The following is a 16,476-nucleotide window of genomic DNA, read 5'->3' on the forward strand; positions in this document are numbered from 1 at the left end:
TAAAGAAATCATCTTGATTTTTAAAAAGGGCAGCATAATTTAATTGGATAAATCAGTAATCTACTTTTGTATATTTTAATCTAATACATCATTACTTTAGATTTCAGAGATATTTATGTGTACTGTCAGGCTTTTTTCCAGAACACTTTGCATAACAAGAGGTGGCTTGATGTGATCTGAAGAAAGTGTTTGTTATAAGCTGTTTTTTTAATCATTTATTTAAAGCATCAATAGTTCAGTTGCAGTCCTATCTGTGGTCCTCAGATCTCACCTATTAACTGTCAGTTGACACTTTTCTTTCGGACTAATGCAGTTAATATGTCTGTAGAGTGCTTCAAGCTGCCTTAATGACCACGATGTTGGGCGTCTTCTTTGATAAAAGTCTCTCTCTGTCTGCGTACATTTTTATCCTCATTCAGCCTCATAATATATGAGGGCTCACATACAGCCCTGCTGATTTTGCCCAATTATTTTTGATAGGCCATCAATGTTCTGGCCTTTCATGGCCTACTTCACTCGGTGTGATCGAGAGGGGCTCATATAGGCCCTTTTGTGAAGCTTTGTGTGTGTGTGTGTCCTTGCACATTTTTAAAAGTAGCAATTAGGGATGGATATGTCAAGGTGTCTAATTAAGTGATTAGACCCTTTTGATTTTTGTTTTAACATTGCCTTTGTGTTTGTTTACAATGTGAAGACAAGCTGGTCATATGAGGTCATAGAAAGAGATGGTTTATAGATGTTCTTTTTAACGGCAAGCTGCTCAGACAATAGCGGTGAAGCACAGAGTATTATATTATATTATTATATTATACAACCGCTTGATCCTTTATCAAGCTTTCTGCCAGTTTGAAGCAAGCCAAATGCTCACCCTGGAAGCTTCTTACAAGACACAATGGGTGACTACAATTTTATACTCCTTTGAACAGTTGTTCTTCACTTCAGATGATATTTTTTTATTTTGTCAGTCCTGGATGTAGTAAGATATTTAGAATACAATGTCTCCCACCATACACAGATCCTTAAAATATGGACGTTTATGCAGACAATAGCATAAAACCGCTCAGCCATCAGTTCAGAATCTCAGGATTCTTCTCATGCCTGTGACAGCACTTCACTGATCTCTCTCAACAGTGGCTTATCACAAAGAGAGACAGCGCAGATAACAGCTGAATTCAAGTCCCAAAGGGAGGCAAAGTACACCATTAGAAGCCCACATACTGTCATTTCACGCCTCAATTCTTGTTATGTTCGCTGTTGTTTGCTGTGCCCAATTTCTAAATGACTGATTTACAGCCCTGAAATTAATTGCCGTGTGAGCGTTTGCATTCACTCCCAACGGACAGTTCATCAGCATGTACAGTGACAAATCATAGGCGTTAAAAACTGCTGCTATCTGACACGCGTGATCTATGAGGGAAACACACCGGAAACGGCTGCCCACTCTCTTGGCTCATGTCATGTAGTTTTGGGAGATGAGCATTGTTTTTTGTCCTGCTGAAACTGGAATATATAATCGTGGTTAAGAATTTGGGTGAATCTCATGAAAACATTTTAAAGAATGCTTAAAAAAAAAAAGAAGAAACCTTTTAACAACTATTTATGTTTTAGGTCTATTTTGCCATTATTTTCATGGCAATTAAAGCACATTATTCTCAAAGATTATTCTTAACTTTTATTACAGAAAAAACTTGCGGTGTCATGATTTGTATTATTATTATTATTTATTTTTAAGTCAGTATAAAGGCAGTATGACAAATAATACTGTGACAAATAAATACTTCACAATTTAAAATATGTATTTTTTTTACATTAGTGTTGAGAAGGAATTGTTTTTGTTTTTGTATTTAAGCTAAAATGATTTCTGTTTTCCTTAGTGGTATTTTTGAGGTGAAATATGAATTGAGCTTCACAAGTTTCATAAGATTTATACCCATTTATTTAGATGATGCATGTATTTAGGTGACAGATGTAAGTGATTCAGACAGCATGAGCACTCCATCAGAACAATCACCCAGCATGCATCTCAATCTCACAGATGATGAAGATCGAGAGAGGGGGCCGCAAATGGATCCAATGGTGGCGTGGGGGTCTCGTTGTCCACTTGAAGCTTTAGAGGGGCTTTTTACAGGAGTGTGTGGGAGTTACTGCTCAGCCCGACAACCACTTCAGCCAGATGACTGATGCTGGGAAAGCAGAAGGAGATCATCATTAATTGATGCAGTGGCAAATGTAGGCGGCTTTGGAGAAGGAGCACACACATTCTCACACTAAAACATGAACATACAGGAGGACAAAGGCCAAAGTCGTGGCTGCTGAAGAGCAGAACCCATTTGAATATTGAGGCTGGATAATGCTAGCTTTTAACCGCTCCATTATCTGGGATCTTTGCTGCGTGGTTGGAAATGAAAATAGCTCTGTCATTTACTTTATGCTTCTGTGTTTTGACTTGTATGCAAGGGTTTTTTCAGATCTGTTTTGGGTCTGTTGTATTGCATGTGTGAGGAGATTTTATTTAAGGACACTCCATGATAATGATGGCGGATCCTTCAACGAAGGCTCATTGGAAACTATGTGCCTCTAGTACCTACATTCTTGCAAAACTCCAAAAACAGACCTATATATACAATTCACTGCAGTTTCCAGCTAAAATGAACACCAGATGCAGTTAAACACCAACAATTTGTATTCCTTAGATTCCTAAATTATGGGGGAGATTAGGTTGGTTAATTAGATTGACTTATTTTCATGTGGTTCCTTGCCCAATACTGTTTTGACCTCAAAAGTCTTTTATCGTAGCACTTGATTTGTTTTCATTACAAATTAAAATAATTATTTTACATTTTTCAGGAAGATGTACTTAACGTGTTACTCAGGTAAGTAATAGCCTAAACAAACAATTGAATAAACAAATGTAAAATAACACTGCAGTCTTACTGTACACATTAGATATAGATGAATCCTTATTAAAGCTACTAGGTTAAGTTATTCAGTCAAGACCAGCGAATGGTTTTACTTTGTCATTTGTTGTTTGATTATCATTATTGACAGACTACAGCAGGTTTATTAGGCCGCTCTCACTTTAATAGCTAATTCACGGTTCCAATATACTGTTACAAACGCGCTTTCTTTCTCAACTGTGTACGTTTACTTAAGACATAACCCACTGTGTTTATGTGAATACTCTCCAAAATGGCATTTTCATATTTATGTGTGTACCCATTTAGTCGCGTATCCGAAGCCCATTTGTTTATCCGCGTTCGACTTCGACTCGGAGCGCGCTCACAGAAAGCTGCCTGGGGAACAGTGTCTCTTTTACGGCTTAATGAGCTTTTAATAACACTGTTTAATACCAAACATGTCCCACAGTTTAGTAACAGTAGACTGCATTTTACAATACTCCCTTATTTGGCTGATTTGGATGTTAAGTTTACCGCTGTAAAGGAAAGGAATGTGCGCTGGAAGGAATGCGTCAGCAGCACAATCATTTCTTTACCTCGATTATCTTGTTTTCATAATCGTTGGACGCCGAAATCGAAAATCAATTAATCGCACAGCCCTAGTGTCTATTCCATACATTATCACGTTATGCTGGCATCATCAGATTGTTTTAAAAATACATTTCCAAAGCCTGTTTTTACACAATAGATAAAAGATGTGTGTGTCTGTTTGTTCTTTTGCATGTTCATCAGAATACATACTTCAGAACTACAGTATGGCAGCTGTCAGCTTTGTTGGGTGTTTTCAGTGGTAATTGACATGCTGAGATATAGCGGGTGGACGCCAAAATGTGTGTGTGTTGTACTGTTAAATTTAACATTATGTCATGTGACCTTAGAATTAATATAGTTGCATTTGGGAACTACAGGTATGCACATGTGTTTGTGTAGCTCTGACCTGCCAGCTGTCATGCCATAAAGCAGTAGTTGGATCACAGAGCATGTCTGCGTGTTTGTGATAGTGTGCGTCTGCCTGACTGCTTGATAATTGACATGCTGTAAAGCAGCAGGGGTAGGCTTGTTTGCACTCTGCCGCTGAAGGCAGCTAGTGGGGGGAGGACACTCTGTCAATGCACAGCCTGAAGGACCCAAACTTGGCCTGGCGCTGATGGCCTTGGTCTGCTAAGATATTGCAGCCATCTGGTTATGACACCCAGTCTGAACAAATCCTAACTAGCCATAACGAGCACAGTACCAGGGCTGAGCTGCGTCGCCTGCTCTTTGCCACAGACCTAGTTGTCGAGAACCACAGTGATTGCATGTGTCTGTGTCACAGTGGCTGAATCATCATTCACGTTGCTACAGTGTTTAGTAGCTAGATTAGTGAAGATGCCCGTCAAAGGCGTTTCTGGGATTTCACTCAAAGGGAGTTCGGCTTACTCAATGGACAATATTTGGTTGCACTTTATTTTGTGACAGACTAAAGATTTGAATCTACAGCATTTTTGGATGAGAAATGCACCAAACTTCTTTTTGGTCTTAAACATCAAGATTTGTTCCTTTAACTTTGGTGGCTTAAATGTAAAGAATATTCCACAATACCGTTCAAACATTTGGAGTAAATAAGATTTTTTAAAGTCCCCCTGTAGTCAAGGATTTTATCTCTTAAAACTCATCTTTTTCTTGAAAATAAATTTCTTCATGCCTTAAAATAACTTGAATGTAACTCTACACCCTTGCGTCATTTAGTATACAAGGGTCTATGAATATGCAAATTAGCTCCAGCTCCACTCACTCACACCAGCTCAGAGATTTTTGAGGGGTTCGAAATCGCCCCTTTACCCTCATTCACTATTCCCTACATTACTCCACTAATATATAGTCCACTTGAAGGAGTGAGTGAATTCGGACTCTGAGTACGCGGAGGGCTGCCGCTTTTGCATAGTTTATGCCTGTTGTTTAATAATTAATTGAAACGTAGCAAACTAGCAGCTCCAGTAGTAATGAAAAGATTTATCCTGAATTCTGCCATGGAAACTAGCATGTTTAAACCGTAATTAAACAATTTAATAATCAATTAAAAAGGAATGTATACCTGTATGATATTACGCTGGACCAGCGGAAAATGGATGGATGATTGATTCAGCTGCGGCACCATCTCCTCGTGAAACGCTGGAATTCATTCAGCACGCGACTCTCACAGTGTATTATGGGTATTCTCTAGCCGTTGAGCGTACATCAGTTGTACACTCGTTATTGCGGTGCATTGTGGGATTGAACAAGTGCACTCGATAACATCCACTATGGTTTCGGACACCACTACAAATGGCTGTCCTACGGTGTACATTTTAGGACATCCTCAGACATCAGACATGAAAACAAGGCATCATGCCTCAGACTAAAAGGCTTCAGTCATTGGACAAAACGGCATCGCGCCTCAGACTGAAAAGCTTCAGGTCTCAGGAAAAACAATGTCAGGTGTCAGGTCTCGTACAATTAGGTATCAGACGAAACAGCCTCAGACAAAAAGGCATCAGACTTAAAGGCATCGGACGAAACGGCATCAGACAAAACAGCCTCAGACAAAAAGGCATCGGACGAAACGGCCTCAGACAAAGAGGCATCGGGCGAAACGGACTCAGGTGGAGTTTAGAGGTTCGCATTGCCCCGCCCCATGTGACGTCACGTCGTTATTTTTCAACATAATATCTGTTATTTCGATATAATATCTCGTTATTTCGACATAATAACTTGCCATTTATAATGGTTTTCTATGGGAGGAAAATGATAAACGTTTAATTAAATGCATTACATTCATATTCTGGGCTCATCTGATTTTTTTGTAGTATAGGCCTAGCCTTTATTATGATTTTAGTATCATAATGATTAATACATGCACGCACAATTATCTGTGAACTTGATAAATGTTGCAGATATGTTTTACTATGCATACTATATTATGCATAACTAGCTATAGCTTGTATGTTGGCAAACTATCGATAGTTTTCACGATCGTGAAGTTAAAGCGTTCTTTCGAGCTATTTGACTGAAATCTCATTCTAATTTTTAATCTAACTGTATTACTAATCGTTGTTAAAATAAATGATTTTGCCTGGTTCTGTCTTAAACTATATTCGTGTGTTTCAGTCAATCAAGAATGGATACAGAGAAAGGCCTAAGTATCCTGCATTTAACTTGGCTTGTGTGTCTATCTAAATATATTATGCTTTAATTGCTAAATGGTATAGGCTTCTATCATGTTCTGTTTCCTTAACTACTGAAGGAATGTTGAAACTCACTTCAGAATGAAAAAAAGTAAGTAATGTGCCTTAACTTATTTGTAGATGAAATTATAAAGTTGCTTTTTGACAGTGGCTTCAAAGAAGAGAAATGTGCTCTTTTCTTGGTGATTCTGGATACAAAATCAGGTAATTTTTATGCTTGTAATCGTACTGCAGTGCCCAGTACTGCTTTGATAATTCTGATGTTAAATATACAATATCCCAATACAAATGAAAAATGTTTACAGAAATGTTAAATCAAGCAGTTTTAATCAAGCAGTCTAATAGCTCGAAAGAACGCTTTAACTTCATGATCGTGAAAACGTACTCTGTTACTAACGTAACCTCGGTTCTCTCTAGAGAGGGAACGAGTACTGCGTAATATCTTAAACTATGGGGAAAACCTCTTTTCCACGAGATATTGAAGCCAAAAAATATCCTTAATTTTGAATTAATGTAAAACGCTGTGCAGCAGCATGCAGACATAGGCAGGACGGCTCGCGCGCCCATTGGCTGCCCTGCTGCAACAGCAGCAGCCTATCGAGAGAGGCGCTGCGTGACACCATATCCAATGGGGGCATTTCGCGCCCATTTCGTCACGTCCCGCCAGAAAGGGCGTGGTCTCGCCCTATAAATATAGCTCGATAAGGCTGGTACACTGGTTTTCATCGCCGAAGCGAACCAGAGCTGTGTATGCACGGCAAGATACGCAGTACTCGTTCCCTCTCTAGAGAGAACCGAGGTTACGTTAGTAACCGAGTACGTTCTCTTACGAGAGTATCTCTCGTACTGCGTAATATCTTACGCTATGGGGAACACAATGCAAGACGCCGTGCGTACTGGGATCCGACACCAAAGTCCCAAGGGCAGTAGCCCAGGTCTCATGTAGTGCATAATCACCATAGACTCACAGAGAGTCGGGGAAGAGAGGCTGCAAGCATCATTCCCCATGAAATAGCATCCTACAGGAGCTAGTTATGTTAACAGTGTTTCACAAAGACAGGGTGAACGTGTTCAAGCAAGTGAGCGATGCACAAGCAAAACTCAGCATCTGGGCCGGTACAGCGGGGCAGACAGCACTGAATTCTATACCGACAGAAGCTTGGCTTGTAAGGCGGGAACCTCTAGGTTATAAAACCTTATAAATGTAGACGGCGAGGCCCAGCCCGCGGCCGTACAGATATCTTGCAAGGTAACCCCACTATACCACGCCCACGACGAGGCCACGCCTCTCGTGGAGTGCGCTCTGACACCCAAAGGACACTGCAGGCCCTTAGAAGTGTAAGCCAGTGCTATGGCGTCGACTATCCATCTGGATAGGCTCTGTTTTGATGCGGCCAGTCCCTTGGAGCGTCCGCCAAACAAAACGAAGAACTGCTCGGTCTGTCTGAAGACAGACGAGCGGGACACATAAGCTCTCAGTGCCCTGACAGGGCAAAGGAGACTCGCATCCTCCTCCTCATCATGAACCGAGAGAGCGCACAGGGAAATAACCTGGGCCCTGAACGGTGTGTTGAGGGATTTGGGCACGTACCCGTGCCTTGGTTTGAGTATGACTTTTGAGTCATTAGGCCCAAACTCCATACATGACGCGCTTACTGAAAGCGATTGTAAGTCCCCTATGCGCTTCACTGAAGCGAGAGCCAAAAGAAACACCGTTTTGAAAGACAGATGCTTCATGTCTGACAAATGGATTGGCTCGAACGGGGCACCTTTCATGGCTTCCAAAACCGTAGAAAGGTCCCACACCGGGACTGAAGGAGGTCTGGGAGGGTTCAGCCTCCGAGGTCCCTTAAGGAATTGCACGACTAGGTCGTTTTTCCCCAGTGACTGGCCAGACACAGGTTTTGTAAACGTTGCTATGGCCGCCACGTACACTTTGAGCGTGGATGGGGTCCTGCCCTTATCCAGCAGCTCTTGAGGGAAGGAGAGTACTTCCGTGACCCCACAGTCTACGGGTGAAAAGCCCTGAGCTTGACACCAGGCAGAGAACACAGACCACTTCGAGGAGTAGAGCCGTCTAGTAGACGGGGCTCTCGCCTGCGTGATCTTGTTTAACACTCCTTCCAGGAGGTTAGCGGGTACCCGTTGATGGCCCATGCATGTAGGGAACATAGTTGCGGGCGAGGATGCCAAATCGAGCCCTTGGCCTGAGAGAGGAGGTCTTTCCTCAACGGTATTGACCACAGGGCAGTGCTGGTCAGCCGCATCAGGACTGGGAACCAAGTCTGGTTTGTCCAGAGCGGAGCCACAAGCAGCACTGGGCATCCGTTTTCCCTGATTCGTTCCAGCACTTGAGGCAGGAGCGAGACGGGGGGGAAAAGCATAGAGGGGACAGCGAGGCCAGACGTGGGCCAGCGCGTCCTTGCTCTCTGAGAAATATTTCGGACAGTGAGCGTTTTCGTGGGACGCGAACAGGTCCACCTGCGCTCTGCCGAACGTTTTCCACAGCAGTTGGATCGTCTTGCGGGTGCAGCGACCATTCCCCTGCTGGGACATTGTTTCTGGACAGCCTGTCTGGTCCCACATTCAGGTGAACAGGCACATGCGCTGCTCTCAGCGAGAGCAGGTTGTGCTGAGCCCAGACCAGAAGGCGTTCCGTCAACCTGTAAAGGTTTCGGGACCTGACGCCGCCCTGGCGATTTATGTGTGCCACCACTGACATGTTGTCCGACCGGACCAGGACGTGGTGGCCTTTTATCTGGGGACAGAAGCACCGTAGCGCTTTGTTGACTGCTATCATTTCCAAGCAGTTTATGTGAAGGAGCCTTTCCCGTTCTGACCACAGGCCAGCGAACGGTCTGCCCTTGAGCAGCGCTCCCCATCCCGAGGTGGAGGCGTCCGTAGACACCACCTGCACACTCGAGGCGGTCCCCAGACTCACACCTGACTGACACCAGTCGGTTACTTTCCAAGGTTTCAGAGCTGAAAACGCACTTTAGATCGACCCTGAGGCGAAACAGACCAGCGGTCCGTGCCCAGGGCAGAACTCGCGCTTTCAGCCACATCTGCAGTGGGCGCATGTGAAGCAGGCCCAGCTGGAGCACAGAGGCTGCTAAGGCCATCAGGCCCAGCATTTTCTGAAAACTTTTGAGCGGGACTATAGAGCCGTGGCGGAAGGATTTCGCGACGCGCTGAATGTCTAGTCCGCGCTCCGATGACAGGCGTGCTGTCATGGATCGCGAGTCCAGCACTGTACCCAGAAAGAAATTTTCTGACTGGGGGACAGTGAGCTCTTCGCCCGATTGACTGTGAGGCCCAGATTCTCGAGGTGCTCGAGTAATGTGGCCCTGTGTTCTATGAGCTCTGAGTGAGATCGAGCTAGAATCAGCCAATCGTCCAAGTAGTTCAAAACTCGTATGCCCCGGAGTCTCAGGGGTGCGAGAACCGCGTCCATGCACTTTGTGAATGTACGGGGTGCTAGGGACAGGCCGAACGGCAGGACTGTGTATTGATATGCCTGGCCCTCAAAGGCGAATCTCAAGAATCACCTGTGATGGGACGCTATTTGTATCTGGAAATAGGCGTCTTTCAGATCTATTGACATAAACCAGTCCTCTTGGCAAACTTGCGCGAGGATTTTCCTGGTTGTAAGCATTCTGAACTGGTGCTTCACAAGCGCTCTGTTCAGCTGTCGCAGATCTAAAATGGGTCTGAGACCTCCATCTTTTTTCGGTACCAGAAAATATCTGCTGTGTAGGCCCCCTTTGCTCTGAGCTTGAGATAAAGGTTCTATAGCACCTTTGCTCAGTAGTTTCGCTATCTCGGCTCGAAGTAGATGAGATACTTCGTTTTTCACCGTCGTCTCGACGCGCGCCGTATAACGGCGGGGACGTCGAGCGAGCTGTAGCGAATAGCCTCTTTTTTATAGTGTTCAGCACCCATTCTGATACCCCAGGAAGCTGTGCCCACACTTTCGCGTGAATAGCTAGGGGTAGAATGAGATCTGGGCTCTGGCCGTGACATAGTGACGGCAAGGGAGCTCAGGCGTGCTGTAACGCAGACACTGTGTTTACGGTGTGTGAGGCGGGGGGCGCGCCGATCGCGGCGGGCAGCCTGGCCGCGCTCAAAACCCTTATAGCAGTTTGCTGAGGGAGAGAGAGCGGGGCGAGCTCCGTGGGGCTTAACATGTCTGTGAGTGAATGTGGGCGCAGGACAGCGGGCACATTTACTGCACTGAAAAACACCGTCGGCCTGAGCTGACTGAATGCGTATGCGAGCCCTGCATTTTTGCGGGCTGTGTTTGTGTGTAGAAATGAGCCCTGGGTTGTGGGCATTTTTAATACACTCATAACACCATCGGCTGTGGCCGGAATACCAGAAAATACACCGTTTATGTGATTTATCTGGGTCGCCGTGGGAACAGCATTTGTGTGCAGGCAAGCGGGCATGGTACTGGCTTGCTTACTGCAAAATACACTGGAACAGTCACATTTTCTGGAACTGAACGAGCGAAAATTTCAGTGGAAGTCTGGCCGCAGCGAGACTGAAACACCGTCGATTTTCTAGGAGGCTAGGAAGACTTGTGTTGGTTTCGTTTTACAGAAACCGTGGTAGTGTTTGTGGGCACTGGGTTGTGGGCACATTTACTACATTTAATGCACAATTGACATGCGTCGATTTCATTTGTGCGAGCCCTGTACCGTGGCGGGCTGTGTTTGTGTGTAGAAATGAACACTGGGCTGTGAGCATTTTATTACACTTATAACACCATCGGCTGTGGCCGGAAAACCAGAAATACAATGATTACATTATTTGTCTGGGTCGCCGTAGAAACGGCCTTTATGTGCAGGCAAGCGGGCCGTGGTACCAGCTTGTTTACTGCAAAATACACTGGAACAGTCGCATTTTCTGGAACTGAACGAGCGAAAAGTTTCGGTGGAAGTCTGGCCGCGGCGAGACTGAAACACCGGCATTTTCCTAGGAGGCTAGGAAGACTTGTGTTGGTTTCGCTTTACAGAAACCAGAAAATACAATGATTACATGATTTTCCTGGGTCGCCGTGGAAACGGCCTTTATGTGCGGGCAAGCGGGCCGTGGTACCAGCTTGTTTACTGCAAAATACACTGGAACAGTCGCATTTTCTGGAACTGAACGAGCGAAAAGTTTCGGTGGAAGTCTGGCTGCGGCGAGACTAAATTTTTTTATCTGCTGCGAGAGCCGGGATCGAACACGGGTCTCTCGCGCGAAGGCTTCGGGTTCCGCCCCTGAGCCACAGGGAGGACTACATTAGCACTAGCAGATAAGAGAGCGTCATCACAGTTTTGTGTGTGTCGGCGTTTGTATGCAGGTGTGCGTGTTATACAACAGGCTCATTGCTGCAATAATGACATTTTCAGCCGCTCAAACTAGGAGCTGAGAAATGTTTGAGAAATGGAGATTAGTCCGGCCTCGGCGGGGACTAAAACACACTCTTTTCTCATTTGCCGGTGACGCACGCCCATGGGGGGCGGGGTAGATTTCTTATAACGTAAAGAAAGCTAGCCGCGGTTTTAGCGGTCTTGATGCTGGCCCGTTTCCCTGATGACTCGCGGACAGAAGGGGGAGGTCCACAGAGCTTGCCCAGTCCTCACTGTCCGACGCCAGGATAGAGCAGCAGGTCTCCTCTACAGATGCAGCTGTCTCGTCGTCATTAATGGCGGAAGCGGCGGCGCGCGGCGGCCGTTATCCGTCAGTGAGCGACTCGGGTGAAGCTGGCAGGCGAACCGGCGAGCTTTCACGCGCTGGAGAAGGCTCGGGGACCCGCTGAGTACGGCGGCACTGCAGCGGGTGGAAGTGCAGTCTCGCTGAAGGATGCCAGGCGAGTCCTCAGAGTCACCGTAGGCAATCGCTCGCAGTAAGGGCAGCCGCCGTCGGCGAGCGCGAGAGCTGCATGATCCTCTCACAGGCAGGAAACACATCACATGGCGGTCCCCGTCGCTGAATGTGGATCGGCACGAGCCACAGGAGGATGGCGTCTTTACAAAGACGCGGCTCTTTTAGATGATAGAAGTGTGAGTCGCGGGGCGAGCACACACACACACACATACACACAGAGCAGAGTAAAGGATATATAGTGCGCCGGAAAGCGCAGCAGGTACGGCAGTTGAAGGCGGCGAGGCCAGCGACTCCAGAAGCTCGTCCCGCTGAAAGCTTGCGTCGACGGCGCGGCTTCTCACTCCGGATCCAGCGATGCGAGAGGCTTCGCTGAAGAGATGAAAATCAGTGTACCAGCCTTATCGAGCTATATTTATAGGGCGAGACCACGCCCTTTCTGGCGGGACGTGACGAAATGGGCGCGAAATGCCCCCATTGGATATGGTATCACGCAGCGCCTCTCTCGATAGGCTGCTGCTGTTGCAGCAGGGCAGCCAATGGGCGCGCGAGCCGTCCTGCCTATGTCTGCATGCTGCTGCACAGCGTTTTACATTAATTCAAAATTAAGGATAATTTTTGGCTTCAATATCTCGTGGAAAAGAGGTTTTCCCCATAGCGTAAGATATTACGCAGTACGAGAGATACTCTCGTAAGAGAACTATTAGTTTTACTGAATTACTGAACTATTTTAACTTTAACTATTACTGAATGGTCTATTACTTTTCTATAATTGCTATAGACCTACAGACTCTCTATTGATGCACATTCATTTAATTCTGAATTTTGCACACATAAGTTTAAGGGCATTTGTTTGTACATAGTAAAACATATCTGCAACATTTATCAAGTTCACAGATAATTGTGCGTGCATGTATTAATCATTATGATACTAAAATCATAATAAAGGCTAGGCCTATACTACAAAAAAATCAGATGAGCCCAGAATATGAACCCAATGCATTTAATTAAACGTTTAGCATTTTCCTCCCATAGAAAACCATTATAAATAGCAAGTTATTATGTCGAAATAACGAGATATTATATCGAAAGAACAGATATTATGTCGAAAAATAACGACGTGACGTCACATGGGGCGGGGCAATGCGAACCTCTAAACTCCACCTGAGTCCGTTTTGCCCGATGCCTTTTAGTCTGATGCCTCTTTGTCTGATGCCTTTTAGTCTGATGCCTCTTTGTCTGAGGCCGTTTCGTCCGATGCCTTTTTGTCTGAGGCTGTTTTGTCTGATGCCGTTTCGTCCGATGCCTTTAAGTCTGATGCCTTTTTGTCTGAGGCTGTTTCGTCTGATACCTAATTGTACGAGACCTGACACCTGACATTGTTTTTCCTGAGACCTGAAGCTTTTCAGTCTGAGGTGCGATGCCGTTTTGTCCAATGACTGAAGCCTTTTAGTCTGAGGCATGATGCCTTGTTTTCATATGTCTGAGGATGTCCTAAAATTTACACCGTACTGTCCCCTCAAATAGTGCCCTATTTAAGGGTATAGGGCGTGATTTCGGACACAGCCTGTCTTTGTTTCACTGCAGTTTTAAGGAGAAAATACTTAGTAATGGTGTTGACTGATGAATTTGTACAGGGTTTGTCTTAAATCACATTAAAAACACTACATAGGCATTGTACAAAAATTACACTCTTTTGGGAAGAAATAAGAGACATTATTCAAAATATTATTTCCAAACAAATAATATTAGAACCAAAATTGTTTCTTTTGGGCTTATATCCAGAGAAGCATAACTATACTAAAAATGAACGTACATTTATAGACCTTAGTCTGCTTAATGCCAAAAGATGTATAGCTTTATTTTGGAAAAAAAAATGTAGACCAAGAGGCACTTTCTGGTTACGGCAGATGCTGTCTGCTCTGCCACTAGAGAGGATTACATATGTGCTAAAAGGCAAACAAGAACTATTTGAGAATATCTGGAATACTTTTATTGAATATGCCAAAGATTTGGATTTAACAGATGACAATGACTGAGATGTGTGGACACTGCAGTTCACTTCTGGACAATAATTTGTATCACTTGATTTGTACAACTCATTTATTTTATTTTATATCTTTTATTTTAAAGAAAAGTGGTGAATATCTGTAGGTTGTTGCATTGTACAGGGATGGCTTTCTGATAGGCATTGTGGTTGTTTGTCTTGTGTTTGTGTATGCACAAAACTTAATATTCCGGCAAAAAAAAAAAAAAAACACTACATAGACATAACATTAAAAGCTTGATTTTCACCACAGGGGGACTTTAAAAAAAATATTTGCACTAAACCCAATCTTTTACAGTGGACCCTGATTTCATAATTTTCAAAAATCAACTAAATAACCATGTTTTATGTAGTCAAAATAATAATCATGTAGAATACCACCCTCTCCATTGTGTGCCTATGTTTACTCTTCCGCCTGCCAAAAGTGGCACACATGCCTAAGGTTTAGACCCCTGATTTGTGTTAGCTAGATGCTAAAATGTATGATGTACATGATTGCAGTAAAGCAGTCTGTGTGGTATGAAATTAATATGTAATTTTATGACAGTAGGTCTACTTTCACATCGCCAAAGTAGCAAAAATCTGCAAATTGAGATTTAGCTATTTAGTTGGAATGATTTTTTATGATGGTCATTAGCCTGGACAGAAGCTACTGCATCAATCATCTAAACCCGTGTGCTAACAGATACAAGCCCATGCTTGTTTTAAATGCTGTGATCTTTCACACCCTGGCTTAGTTAATGAATCTCAATGAGCTCTCACGGTGTGAGTAGAGCTCATGTCATACACTACACTAACTGAGTGAGTGTTACTCCTCCCCAGCATATTATCATCTCAGAGCTAACGAAAAGCCTAATGAGTGTAATAAGAACGGGGAAACGGAGCACAGACAATGCTCATGGGATGAGGCGGCTCAATGCTGTGATTTTAACTTTATAATTGCTGTAATTGTTGTGCCTTCGTGATGTTTCCAGAAGCCAATGATAAACTCTTCGATCTGGACTCATACTGACCACAACAGACCTAAAGAAGCCACAAAAGATCTGCAATAGACAGTAATGTCATCTTCTATTGACACGTCATGCTAGTCATTTTCATGTCAGTCCCTATGTAGCGCTTACTAATGACTGCACTGTACATTAATGAGTAATTTTAGATGTCTCATGGCAGTAGAATTATAGGCTTTATGCTGCTACAATAAAGCCCCCCATCACACAAACCCCCTAACTCGACTTAGCCAAGAAAAAAGAAACTAATAACTGTCACCGATTGAGACGAAGGCTATAATCAGGTTCCTCCTGTGTTTTAAAAAATGGTTGCTTAGCGCTGTCACCAGTAAAGTGGCTGTGATTTCTAAGATTATTGTGTTTGCTGTTCTTTGTTCACGTTGTATTTTTTCTTTGTCGGATAAGAAAATGCTAATGTATGCTTCATTTACTCTAGTTAAAAGGAAGGGAGGAATAAGGGGGTGGAGAAGGATAAAAAATTAAGTATAAATGAGATTAACTTCAATGGATCAAGGGCTTGTGTGCCACTATTTACAGTAGTTATTTACTATTTATAATAAAAGATTACTGTAGTTTTAAAGGATTGTCACTGTAGATTATAAATGGCACTACAAGTTCAGCAGCAGTTAAAGGGATGATTAATTTCTGAGGCTTAATTCCTGGAAAGCATCCAATTAGTTCTTGCTAAACAATTTACTGGAAAATCATGGCAGTGTTCTCATTTATAAACAGCATACTGTAAATGTCATGAACTGGATTTTGTGCTCAAATTCAGGACTCACATGTATAATTGCATGTAATGTGCATAGCATGTTCAGAACTAGATTTTATGTGGAACAACATATTAAATTCCTGTGCAAGAGTGATAAACAGTTTTTAACAATTTGTCCTGTTATTAAAAATAATGTAAGATAATTTTATCTTTGATAATTAAATGGACAGACTTCTTGCAAAGTTAATTACATGATTTAATTGAATTTAATGGTAATTAAAGAATTATTTTATGACAGGCTCACCGTACTGTCACGTTTTCAGGAATTAATCAGGTTAATAAACTGAGAGGCGTCTGCCAAGAGCCAACCCAACAAAAAATCTGTAAAATTGTTTTTACTAGTTTTTATATGTTTTTTTTATTGGAATAAGAGGCTTTATTCATATCAAGTCCGGATGAGACGGAAGTAGCAGCAGATCTTTTCTTCCAGATTTTGACAAGCCCGAGTGTAACGGATTATCGAAAAATAAAAAAATGTAGGATGGGGACTTGGTTCTATCTGTCAGTGGTTGATTGGATTTTGAGATGTGGGTGTGGCACTCAAAAATGGAGGCAGATGAACTCGAGCTTGCAGGGACGGGGTTTAAGTCCTGCATACGTCATTCAAATTACGAGAATA

The 16,476-nt window shown here is 43.5% G+C and overlaps 1 protein-coding gene across 1 annotated transcript in view; it reads left to right on the forward strand.

Annotated features, from left to right (window-relative positions):
- raver2 (ribonucleoprotein, PTB-binding 2) overlaps positions 1-16,476 on the forward strand; it is an 89,353-nt gene that overhangs the window by 20,384 nt on the left and 52,493 nt on the right. The gene's annotated exons all lie outside the window — the stretch shown is intronic.

This window comes from Rhinichthys klamathensis, unplaced genomic scaffold (assembly GCF_029890125.1).
Source record: "Rhinichthys klamathensis goyatoka isolate OS25496 unplaced genomic scaffold, OSU_Roscu_1.1 h1tg000160l_1, whole genome shotgun sequence".
In the NCBI taxonomy this organism is placed as follows: Eukaryota; Metazoa; Chordata; class Actinopteri; order Cypriniformes; family Leuciscidae; genus Rhinichthys; species Rhinichthys klamathensis.